The sequence below is a fragment of the Rhododendron vialii genome, chromosome 12a (assembly GCF_030253575.1).
Source record: "Rhododendron vialii isolate Sample 1 chromosome 12a, ASM3025357v1".
NCBI classification, from domain to species: domain Eukaryota; kingdom Viridiplantae; phylum Streptophyta; class Magnoliopsida; order Ericales; family Ericaceae; genus Rhododendron; species Rhododendron vialii.
Window position 1 is genome coordinate 21,611,089 of NC_080568.1, and position 7,169 is coordinate 21,618,257.

Consider the following 7,169-nt stretch of genomic DNA (forward strand, 5'->3'; position numbering starts at 1 on the left):
AGCACGAGGGTGGGTATCGCAGAGAGGGAGGGGAGCAGAGGAGAGAGGGAGAAGAAGCGCCGTTGGAATTAGATACAAAAGCCCTAGCCCTATTGGGGAAAACAGTGTTTAAAGCGCTAGAGCCGGATCAAAAAAAAAGAAGAGCTAGAGCCAGTTCGGGTGGCTCTACTAATTTGAGTAGAGCTATTTCAAATGGCGTTTGTCCATGTCATACAGCCGCGTGGCACAGGTGTAATTCCATACCGCCAATCGGAACAGCGCTACTCAGGTAGCGCTTGTTGAAGTGGCTCTACGAGCAGTTTTAAAAATAGTTTGAAAACGAGAGTATTCAGGCTAATAGTTCTAAAAAAAGGATTAGTTCGATAAAAATCTCCTTTTCTTCACAACTCCCATAGCCACCCTCCTCTCCAGGGGTGTCAAACGGGTCGGGCCGACACGGCACGACACGGTTAAATGTGGCACGGCACGGGCACGGGCACGGGCACGGTCGTGCCCTAGCACGGCACGACACGGCACGGTTTTAGTGGGCACACGGACTGGCACGGGGCACGGAAGTGGGCAGACACGGCACGGGCACGGCACGACACGATAGTTGAATGGGCACGGCACGGCACAACACGGTTCTAGCCGGGCACGGGCCCGACACGGTAGTTGAATGGGCACGGCACGACATGGTTTTGGCTGGGCACGACACGACACGATTTTAGCCGAGCACAACACAAGGCACGGGAAAAAAGTTATTAATTTAACTTGTGACTCATGAATATAATGTGATTAAATGACAATAATTTTAATTACAAAACAAGGCATTTTAGTTTCATAATTTATAAAAAATAAGCTTTTAAATTGGAACAACTAAAAATAAATAAGGAAAAAACTAATTTTAAAGAAAAAAAACCTCCATGTGATTCAAACCCAAGTCCTATGGAACTTGGGTTTGAAGTACGGCCCGTTTGACACCTCTAAATGGGCACCACACGATTAAAAACGGCAATCAAGTAAAACGGGCACGTCATGAAGCACGACACGATTAAAAAATGGGCCAACATGGCACGACACGATTTAAGTAAATGGGCCCAGCCGGCACGATTGAAAATGACACTACAAGATTAAAAAACGGGCCAGCATGGCACGACACGATTTAAGTAAATGGGCCCAGCCCGGCACGACATGATTGAAAAACGGCACGACAAGACACGATTAAAAAACGGGTCGGCACAGCACGACACGATTTAAGTAAATGAGCCCGGCCCGGCACGACACGATTTAAGTAAATGGGCACGGCACGACACGACACGATTGAAAATAGCACGGCACGGCACGACACGATTTAAATAAACGGGCACAGCACGGCACGACACAAAGCACGGTTGACACGGAAGTTGAATGGCACGGCACGGCACGACACGCACGTTTGACACCTCTGCTCCTCTCTCTCTAAAATCAAAGAAGAAATGGACCAGCAGTTTCTACAGCTCTGTGCCTCCAGGGATGGTGATCATTGCCGAGTACACCGAGTTCATGGGGAATCTCACCATCGTCGTGGATATCGCCGATAAGCGGTCTTGATTTCAAGAGGCGACTCTATTCCAAATCTGTCCAAATCTTCGGCCAAATACACAGCTACGCCATGCGGGTAAGTAACTTGCTTGCATAGGTGGTTCTTATCTCTTGCTGATCTCGCATCATCTCCCTCTCTCTCTCTCTCTGTGGCTCTTTTTCTGCTTTACGATTTCTTTGCAGGTGTTTAGCACAGACCTGATTCTGTTTGAGATCTATACATTTAGGTCTACAGTTCAGGTAAGTTTTCTAAGATGATTTCGATTGTACAGTTTGGTTCAAAACCTTGGCTATCGTAAATTTTCCTTGCTATTGACATTTGTTACTTTAGATCAGCTGAAATTTCCTTACTAACCGAATGGATTGTTCGTTAAATTTTGATTTCCTACATAGGTGTAGATTTTGATTAGTGGATGTGAAAAGTGCAGGAAAATTTATGAGAAGTAAAGGAGTATTTGTTGCGGTCAAATTGAACTCTACAAACATCGAACACTTGATTTGGGGATGCTAGGATTGATAGTCACGGACTCTTGCTCATAAAAACTAAACCAATAGGGGAAAAAATAAAAAATAAACTCCCGTTTTTTAAAACTTAACTTGTGTTGAAGCATATATACCGTCTAACGTCAACAACTCATGGGCTTTAGCTTTTCAAAGCCTAACTACAAGCTGCATATGATAGGAAGTGTTGTATATGTTAGACTTAACATATTAGCCTATTAGGTATGATCCCGAAGAACATTTTGGCTTGTGCACTTTTGTTTTTGTTTGTCTAGAAATTGTAATGGGATGCATATGTTTCCAACACTAACGTTGCTTTCCTTTTGGTAATCTCAACCAGTGCCCTATCTATAACATTTTACCTTGAGTCGTCGTTGAGGCAGTGCATGCTTGTATTTTCATGCAAAAAAATGCTATTTTGGTTACCCATATTACAATAAGGCAGACCAAACCCAGGTTCAGGCCAAGGTTAGTATTCACCAAGTTGGTGGTTTATGAATTTCATTGACTGTTCAGCCTCTGATTACTAAAGTGATTATGTATGTATGTGTGTGTTTTCCTTGGCCAAGCCAAGACTTAAGAGTGGGTGCAGACTGCCCAAAGTACAGCGAACAAGGCCTATGGCAAGGCAGCTGATTCTAAGGACGAGGCCCAACAACGGAAAGAGCAGATTGCCAGAATCATCCACCAGGTATGAGCATGACCTGTCAGCCAATTACATGTTCTATATAGAATCTTCCATCAAAATGACTTAATATAGTGTCGTGGCAATTATAAGGCATTTTAGAAGGTTTCAGTACTATATAATTTTTCCCTATTGTAGCATTACTTCACAAGAACTATGCTTTGATTAGAAGCTTGATTACAATGAAAATTTCCTGTTTGTTGGACAAACTGCTGAGCAAGTGATGAACATGGCTTAGGGTGCCAATAGATGGTGTGAAGAACACAGTTGGAATCAATAAAATCACTCACGAAAAGAAGCTTTGAGATTTCTATGAAGAGAACTCTTATATATATACTTGGAGAACCATTGTCACAATGGCTAATCGAATACATTTTGTCTCATGTTTATATGGTGTGATTCCTTTTATTCAAGAGTTATCCTATTCTTTGGTTAATTCCCTTAAAATTTATGATCCTATTCTTTTGGTAAATTCTAATAAAATTTATGGATGAATGGAATTTCTCAAGAGAGCCAACTGACCCTTGGAATTTTGACGTGGCGCGTGGTAGAATGTAGCAGATGTAGGTAATTGGGACTATATCTTGTGTTGCAAGGGCCCCTTATAAACTTATTATTTATGCTATCCATTTTACGGTTTTTACCTGTGCTTTCCCCAAAAGGTTGTATGGTGATATACTTGTGCTGTACTTCTTGGATATACATAATCATGGAAGGTTTTTGCACTGGATGTTTAATTCTTAGTTATGGGTTATACATAGACTTAATAGTCCATGGAACTGGTTGTTCTTGTCTGAATCCAGATCTAAGTATTGCATGTCTAAGCATTGCTAAGTTTGGTTTACCCAGGTTGCGAGTTTTACAACAATCCACTAGATGACCAAATTGGTGAGATTATTTCAACTCCTCTGCAATGAGTGTTAAAATATGTGTATGCAGTATGTTGTTTTGAATCGATTTAATGTGTTTGTAACTTATGATCTGTGAATCTTGGTGATTAGTCAAAGACAATCGAAATTGTTTGATAAATGTGTGTGTGTGTATGGGTTTTGTATTTTTTTTTGTTTGGTTTTCTTTTTCTATTTTGTTTATTGATCTGATACTGATTGATGTGAACAAGAGAAATAATACAAGTTGAACTTAGGCCTGATACGACGCGCGGCAAGATAGAATCGGTTGCGAGAGCTAACTCAGCCAAAAGGCTTGATGATGAACCGGTGGTTTGTAATCGTCGTACCGGTTAAGAGAGTTAGAGACAAGGAGTAGGACTGTAGGAAGACGTCGCTTTTAGAGCTCTTTAAGAAACCAATTTGTTGAAAGAAAAAAAAAAAAGGTGGGTCTGCCAACACTTTTTTGCTACCAATTTTTTCCCCTTAACCTCTCTCTAACTATATATCTCTACTTCTTTCTATCTCAGATATGGGAATTCTACTCCATGGTCAGGTTTCGTTGACGTAAGATCTCTAATTTTTCCTTTTTATTCAGCTTCTTGAATTTCTAGAGTTCTCATAAATCTAATTCATTTGGGGGCTATATACATGGCACTCCTACTATTTAGGCTTTTCTATTTTTATAAAGCGATTTGAAATATACCAAGATTAAATGTAAAGTTGATGTTGCTAAGGTTGTAGCATTTTGGTTGGAGCTTGGCAAGGATAAGAAGTGGGGAGGGTTTGAAATTGGGGGAATTGAGGGCTTATCACCTGGTAATGCTTTGGTGTTTGTCTCCTGCAGTTTTCAAGAAACAACAAAAGAGCCATACCATGTGAACTGAATAAAGATTAGAAAATACCTATTGTAATTAATTGGTTGTTCCTTGTGTCAATGTTGCTTTCTTTGTTTTGGAAGAGAAGTATTACTTGGCTACCGTACAAAATTGCTTAATATGACCTTATTTGGCAATATTTATTGTAGCAGAAAGATGGACTCAATGTTAGAGCACATGTGGAACACGCGACGAATTTAGGAAATATTTTTCCCAAGGGTTAGGTATTACTTCTGGTTTGGCCAACAAGAAAAAAACTTTACTTAGGAATTACTGCCTAGCAAATAAACATTTATGTCATCACAATTGCGGTCCATCCAGGGGTGAGCGGATTAGTTGGGGTATTGTATGTTATATTGTTTGTCATGTTCTATTTCGCTCCACCCCTTTCATTTACATGTTGAGTATTTCATATTTGAGAATAGGTTTGATGGGGGAAAAAATTAAGATAATTTTTGGTGATAGGGCTCCATTGGATTACTCGGCATAATCATAGTCCTAGAGAGCTCCTTTAGTACTAATTCATTTAGGGCTCGGCATAGAAATGTTAGTAAGGATTATTGCACGATAGTGCAGAATTGAACTTGCTTACAAGTTTGAGTATGTGAGTGTAATTGCTACATACGTTAAAATTATTACCATTGTGCAAGGCATTTGTCCTGGATTGAAATCATTTTTTTTAAACTTAAACACGGTGGTTTAAAGCAGGAGGACAAGAAACGCATCCAGGGAAAAGAGTTGACCATTTGCTCTCATACTTGTAGAAGCAGCAAACAACCAATAGTCATTTCATTTTATTCGATTCTCTTTTTCTTGTTCAATATTTTTGTTATTTCCTGGTATCCCCTCTATGGAATGGATGCTGATCGTAGTTGTATGAGTTGATTTTACAGCAATTTAGTTCAATGAAGAAAATTCTGACCAACCATCTTGAACTAGCAATGGAAGACTTTTGTCACATAGGCTGAATGCTGTCGGCATCATTACTTTCGAATTAGAAAATTTTTGGTCTGCCTAATTTTTGGCTTCCTAAAATCTTCAACTAAAAAAGGCTAATATTGTGAATGTGAAGGACTACAACCTTGAAATGTATCTAGGGGGAGTTTTTCCTTTTTCTTTTCCCTAGCCCATCTTCCATTGATTACATCATGTTGCTTCGACTATTTGTAAGAAATTGGTAGATAATTAGAAGTATGTTGATGTGTGTTGAATGAGTCTGTCTTTTGTTTTAAATATGAGGACATGAGGAGTCAATTGTTAATATTTTGGCTATCAGTATTCTAGAACATAAGAAAATATCATTATGTATCGAATTGCATAAGGTCAACTACCATGCTGCACATATTGCTTTATACATGGGTCATAAGAATTAATTTAGGTATCTGAGCTCAATGATGATGTTGATGTCAATAGTCAAGGGTGTTCAGCCATCTAATCTCAATTATCATGTAACACATGCGATTGTCACAAGGAATGAAGACCTATTCTCTAGGTGCATGTACATAACCTTGAGCTAGAAATTACAAATATGGTAAGTTCAGAGGAGACGATTGGCATGTATGTTTAATGTGCAAGCAAATTTTACTTCAAGTCTAGACAAATTAGGATTAGTTTTGGGGTTTCAATTTTATGCTTACGGACTGTATTTTGACTGTTTATATGCGTAATTTTGAATTTTTTGACTAGATTTAGATTTTCGCTCACAAACTTTGATTTCTTGGTTAGGGTTTTTTGCTCGTAGAGTTTTATTTGATTTTCAGATTCAGAATTTTTGGGCCAAGGTTTGATCAGGCTTTGATTTTTAGTTAGGGTTTTGATTTTTGGTTTTAGTTTTTAATTTTTGGTTAGCATTTTTACTGTATATATGTGTATGCAGGTCTGGATTAGTAGTTGAATTGCATATATTGTTGGCTACTATTGGTTGTGATGTGAATTTCATATATTGTTAGCTGTGATGTTTAAAAATCTGAGCCAAAAGGCATAGAGTGCAGTTTGTAGTGCAATTTTATGAATGCAGTTTTTAGTAGACTTTGAATCAAGTTTTAGTGCACATTGCTATGGAAGTGCAGCTGTTGTTGTGTGGGTGTGGGTGTCCAAACTGCAGCTTTATTGGAGATTTGAGGCTGTTGTGTGTGTAGGTGTCCAAACTGCAGTCTCTATAGCAATAATGATTGTCTGAGCTCACAAATGAGCTACTTCAGTTTTCAACTATATTTCTGTGTGTTGAGCTTGGCAGATATATGCAATGTTGGACACAATTTTTTCCCCTCCCAAAAAGAGGTCCCCTTTTTTTTATTAAATCGGCTCCGAGAATGGACCCTTAATCAAGGATAGATAGAAGTATTGATTTTAAAAGATGGGTGTGATAGAAATCCAGTGAGGGTCAGTTAAGGAATGGTACTAAGTTGGAGATAAATTAAAAGACATATCTAGCCCATATCAAAACTTCTTCCCTTCAACGGGCATGTATTCGTGCTATGCACGAAGGTGCCCCTAGTAGGAAAACAACATTCACTTTGACCCTCTGCGGGTTGGCCTATGTGCAGTTTCACTCACATGATTGTTGGCACCTAACCTCCTTACAATATTTGTACAAGTAGTTAGAGATCAACAAAAGCAGCCCAATCTAGTGTCAGGCATATAGATATGCATGATACT

At 39.0% G+C, this 7,169-nt stretch overlaps 1 long non-coding RNA gene across 5 annotated transcripts; it reads left to right on the forward strand.

Annotated features, from left to right (window-relative positions):
• The first annotated feature begins 1,443 nt into the window (after nucleotides 1–1,443).
• Nucleotides 1,444–6,425, forward strand: LOC131311714 (uncharacterized). 5 transcript variants are annotated; one of them, XR_009195547.1, is made up of 6 exons: nucleotides 1,494–1,636; nucleotides 1,744–1,800; nucleotides 1,954–2,023; nucleotides 2,402–2,752; nucleotides 4,481–4,598; nucleotides 4,736–6,425. It is a non-coding gene; the product is annotated as an uncharacterized LOC131311714 (long non-coding RNA). The 5 variants fall into 5 exon arrangements; XR_009195546.1 differs by lacking the exon at nucleotides 1,494–1,636 and having other exon boundaries at nucleotides 1,647–1,800; XR_009195548.1 differs by lacking the exon at nucleotides 1,954–2,023 and having other exon boundaries at nucleotides 1,444–1,800.
• The last annotated feature ends 744 nt before the right edge of the window (nucleotides 6,426–7,169 follow it).